General features: G+C 48.0%; 1 non-coding gene across 1 annotated transcript; it reads left to right on the forward strand.

Annotated features, from left to right (window-relative positions):
* The first annotated feature begins 3,905 nt into the window (after positions 1-3,905).
* TRNAE-CUC (transfer RNA glutamic acid (anticodon CUC)) lies at positions 3,906-3,977 on the forward strand. Its single transcript has one exon. It is a non-coding gene; the product is annotated as a tRNA-Glu (tRNA).
* Positions 3,978-5,403: the final 1,426 nt, after the last annotated feature.

A 5,403-nucleotide genomic window follows, 5' to 3' on the forward strand; every position in this document is an offset into this window, starting at 1 on the left:
TACAAACCTGTTCCCTTAACAAAAATAAGGGCCTATCCATCCCCATTATGTTTGGGAGCTCCACTGAACAGGGATGAATGGAAACACTAGGTGTTTTCCTGTGCAAATGCATAGAAACCTAGCAAAGAGGTCCCTCAGCTGAAATCAGTTCCACTCCTCTGAGTGTCTAGTTTATGTTTTCGTCAATGAAACAAAGACACATGAAGGCACATTTGCAGGTCCTTGGTCTCCATTGTGTGGAAGAACAAGAACCCCATCCCCTTGGGAGGAATGGACTAGTTTGTGTTACATTCGGTAAGTAAGTTGCCATTGGGACTGAGAACTCTACTGGAGGTGGACAGGAGTCTGCTCCAAAAATAAAATAACCACGATTTACCAAACTACCTGTTACACATTCGATCCTCTCTTTGTGTACACAATATACATTGGGGCTCGAATAAATGGCCACCTTCCTTTCACACAGATCGTTGTTCCTTGTGACTGTCAGATGCCTTCCAATGGCAGCTGTTGAAAGGGAACGTGCTTCGAGCTCATGATCACCCGCAGCGTCTCTGGAAGGTTCCCAACCACAGAGCTGGTTGTGGCTGCCTCTAAGTAACCGCAGAGTCAGTGTAGGACCAGATCGTTACTTGCACAGCGTCACTTTCTGGTCTCACTGATCGCTTGGGTAGAAACAGCCATTTCCTGCCTCTCTGTCACACAGAAGGACAATTTTCTTTGCGCAGACGCAGGAACATCAAGATCTTTCTCTGTCCCTTGTGCAAAGCAGGGTGTCAAATTCCAAGGAACCCTCCTCGTCTGCTGCGATGGAAACAATGGAGAAGCAGGGGGCCCTGGGCACCTCCAGCCCTGGCCGGGAGATGTTCCCTCCCCGCTTTCTTTATGCTGCTGTTGTTATTTTCATGGAAAGGCTGGGATGGGGGAAAAGCTGAGTTCACTCCAGGTGGAGGGAAAAAAGGACGCTGAGAATCTCAGGGCCTCAGGGAAAACCCAACCCCTGCTACCGGGATCAGTGAGGTGCTGGGGATTTGAGCAGGAAAGGGACTGTGTGAATTGTCCAGATGGAGAATGAATAACCATCGACAACTAGATCCACCTCATTAACCACCAACACAGGCTAATCGTGCTGCAGAGAGAAGGGAAACTGGGAGCGATTCTTTGCTGTCAGCCATGGAAACAGTGACCCAAGTGCACTGCAGTGAAGGTGCTGGGGAAAGCTGGACTTTACAGGCAGGTGGAAATAGCAGATCCTAGAAACACCTGGAGCCCCCCCCCCCACTTCTTCCACCGGGGTGAGGTGTTGAGTGACTCACAGCGCCCCCCAGCGCCGTTCCCTTTCAGCAGGGGGTGGCAGCTCCAGCCAGTCAATGCCGGGGAGAGGGCCGAGTGTATCTCTGCACCCTGAGTCCAGGGCAGGCCCTCTCTCTCCCCCACATAGAGAAACTGGCCCTGCTGCAAAGTGACCCCTAAGAACCAGCAACCTCCAGGACAGAGGGTTTGGCCCTTAGAGCAGGGAATGTGTCCCCCATGCTGCCGTTAGGCCCCTGGAGGCTCTGGAAACAAGAGGGCTCTGAGTGTAACCCACCCCAAACAGCCCCCATCTGCGGATGTAGCTCAGTGATAGAGCGCATGATTTGCATGTATGAGGCCCTGGGTTCGATCCCCAGGATCTCCAGGTTCTCTTTTCACGCTGCTGCTTTACTCAGGCCCAGCAGGGATGTGGCCCAGCAGTCTCCCTGCAGGAGTTTCAGTCCTGCTCAGTGAGGGGCAGGTGCCCATTGCACAGAAGGTCTGTGGGGGTTTCTGCTCCTAAGTCACCTTGGTACTTTTAAAAAGAAAAGGAGGACTTGTGGCACCTTAGAGACTAACCAATTTATTTGAGCATAAGCTTTCGTGATCCACAGCTCACTTTATCGGATGCATACTGTGGAAAGTGTAGAAGATCTTTTATAGACACAAAGTATGAAAAAATACCTCCCCCACCCCACTCTCCTGCTGGCAATAGCTTATCTAAAGTGACCACTCTCCTTACAATGTGCATGATAATCAAGGTGGGCCATTTCCAGCACAAATCCAGGGTTTAAAAAGAACGTCTGGGGGGGGAGGGGAGGTAGGAAAAAACAAGGGGAAATAGGTTACCTTGCATAATGACTTAGCCACTCCCAGTCTCTATTCAAGCCTAAGTTAATTGTATCCAATTTGCAAATGAATTCCAATTCAACAGTCTCTCGCTGGAGTCTGGATTTGAAGTTTTTTTGTTGTAATATCACAACTTTCATGTCTGTAATCGAGTGACCAGAGAGATTGAAGTGTTCTCTGACTGGTTTATGAATGTTATAATTCTTGACATCTGATTTGTGTCCATTTATTCTTTTACGTAGAGACTGTCCAGTTTGACCAATGTACATGGCAGAGGGGCATTGCTGGCACATGATGGCATATATCACATTGGTAGATGTGCAGGTGAATGAGCCTCTGATACTGTGGCTGATGTGATTAGGCCCTGTGATGGTGTCCCCTGAATAGATATGTGGACACAGTTGGCAACGGGCTTTGTTGCAGGGATAGGTTCCTGGGTTAGTGGTTCTGTTGTGTGGTGTGTGGTTGCTGGTGAGTATTTGCTTCAGGTTGGGGGGCTGTCTGTAGGCAAGGACTGGCCTGTCTCCCAAGATTTGTGAGAGTGTTGGGTCATCCTTCATGGTAGGTTGTAGATCCTTAATAATGCGTTGGAGGGGTTTTAGTTGGGGGCTGAAGGTGACGGCTAGTGGCGTTCTGTTATTTTCTTTGTTAGGCCTGTCCTGTAGTAGGTGACTTCTGGGAACTCTTCTGGCTCTGTCAATCTGTTTCTTCACTTCCGCAGGTGGGTATTGTAGTTGTAAGAACGCTTGATGGAGATCTTGTAGGTGTTTGTCTCTGTCTGAGGGGTTGGAGCAGATGCGGTTGTATCGCAGAGCTTGGCTGTAGACGATGGACCGTGTGGTGTGGTCAGGGTGAAAGCTGGAGGCATGTAGGTAGGAATAGCGGTCAGTAGGTTTCCGGTATAGGGTGGTGTTTATGTGACCATTGTTTATTAGCACTGTAGTGTCCAGGAAGTGGATCTCTTGTGTGGACTGGATCTTGTGTGGTCAATTGTTTAAGTCAATATTGTCTCAGATGTTCTGGGGAGAGAATTCCACAGTAAGTGATTTTGCATTTTTGCAGGACATCAGACCCCCTGGGGAGAAGCTCCTCAAAGAAAATGTGGCCCTAGGAGTGTCAGAGAAGGGAATCACTGTTTGCCTTACAAGGTGGGTGAGGGAAACCCTGCAGGGACTTAGATTCCTCCAGAGTCTGATGAAACCATTGGTGGGGAAAGTCCGGGGAAGCCGAGGAGGAGAAGGAGAGGTAAAAAGGGCTTACAGCTCTTGTGCAATCCCCATGCTCCCAGCAGAAGGGTCCAGGGGGTTCAGCACTTTGGCTGCTTGTTGAGGACACAGAATTCAGAAGATGGCAAAGCTCAGAGCCCCGTTACATGGAGTCAGAATGCAATCAGGTCACAATGAGGGGTAGGAAACTCCCTCCCTTGCTCTCTATGCCAAAGTTCCTATCAGCTCAATGTCCTTCCCAGAAGAAGGCCCAGGTCGGCTGCTGAGAGGGTTGCAATGGGGTCAATGAAGGCAGAGGAGGATTGTTCCTCCTGGGTTTTCTCTGTGTTGCTCTGTGATCCTAGTGGAGGAAGCTGACACAGCATTTGAGTTTGTTTCAGTGGCTTGGGTTGGGCTCAGGTTGTGACCCTGAGCACAGGGGTTCCTGCCCGCTCTGCTCTTAGCCGCTCAGGGAATGGACAAAGGAGCAGCTTCAGAAATTGGACAGAAAATAGTCTAAGGAAGTGCAGCACAGCTGAGAAGAACAAGAGCCTCATCCTCTCCCTGGTGGTCTATTGGTTAGGATTTGGCGCTCTCACCGCCACGGCCTGGGTTCAATTCCCAGTCAGGGAAAAGTGACTTTACAGCAAAACACCTTAATTTATCCTTCACTTGCAATTTTAACAAATTGACGCTTTTTCCCTGACTCCCCCATCTTCTATGTGATCTTGGCAAGGGCTTTGGAGACCATATCAAAATCAAAGCTTCCCACTGACTAGGAGCAGAACGTGGACATGTTTCCACTGTGCACCTCGATGTCCACAAATAGGTGCAAATTCTTGTTCCCCCTTGCTAGCTAGCCTAACCAATGTTATAACAACAGTAATAGACACTCAGGTTGACCCAAGATGTCAGTTTTCTTGCTGAAACAAAACCAAAAAATCATTTTGGGTCAACCAAATTATTGCAGCAAATAAAATATTCATGCAAAAAACTTTCATCCCACTCTATATACCAGTCTTTGGAAGTAACCATCTCGGCAAAACTGACCATTAGCCTCTTCCATTCCTGAGGTCTAGCTGCTGTCGTGTTCTAAGCATAGATGATGGGCCTTTCACCTGTTGGCCACTGGTTACTACCTTGCTCAGGTAGCTACTGATGAAAGGCAATGTGGTTTAGTGGCTGACCTACTTCTATCCCTCTGCCCAACTAGGGGTGTTTGTTTCACATTGCATGTAAAAATACAATCAATGTATTTTGTTGATACCTAAATCTGGGATCAAGCTGAAACATTGTGATTGTAAGTTAATGACAAAATCTCTGCTGAGTTCGACAGAAGGAAGGTTTTCTCATCAGGTTCTAGCACACGATAAAAGTTCTGAAGGTTCTTCGGGCTTCCAGACACATGGGCCAGAATTTTCAGAAGGTCTCACCTCCACCCCTAGAGCCAGATTTTCAGAAGAACTCAGCTCCCAATTGGGCAATAAACATTTTGGCCACATTTTCAGAAAGGCTCAACACACTGAGGGCTGAGCTATTTTGAAAAGAAAAGGTGGTTGAAGTTGTGGGTGCTGGTTGCTTGGCCGTCTGGCCCACCATGCAGGAGTTTGAGGTTCAACATTACTTTCTCAGAATGGTAGCAATCATCTTTTATTCCCTTAAAAAGGGAGCAGGGAGACGACATATAAAAATCAGCTGTGCTTTAGAAAGTCTCTAGAAGTTGAAAGAGATATGCAATCTCCGCCTCCCTGGAAAGTTCACAACAAGTTAAAGAAAACTGAGATTGATAAGTGGCTTGACTAACAGTGACAGGCTGGCCGAGTGGTCTAACGCATCAAACTCAAACCTGTGTCTTTCCGTCATTTGTGTTCTGGGCTCCATATGGAGGTGGGCATTCAAATCCCCTTCCTGATACAATTGTTGCCTTCTACCTGAGAAATAGCCTCATTTCAACCTCTCCTGTAACATTACAACACCAACTGCTTCGTATTCCTATGATAGAAGTTGGAGGGAATTCAAAAGTGGTGCATTCAGGGCACCTAGTTGAGGTCACGGGTGG

Source organism: Natator depressus, chromosome 28, assembly GCF_965152275.1.
Source record: "Natator depressus isolate rNatDep1 chromosome 28, rNatDep2.hap1, whole genome shotgun sequence".
NCBI classification, from domain to species: domain Eukaryota; kingdom Metazoa; phylum Chordata; order Testudines; family Cheloniidae; genus Natator; species Natator depressus.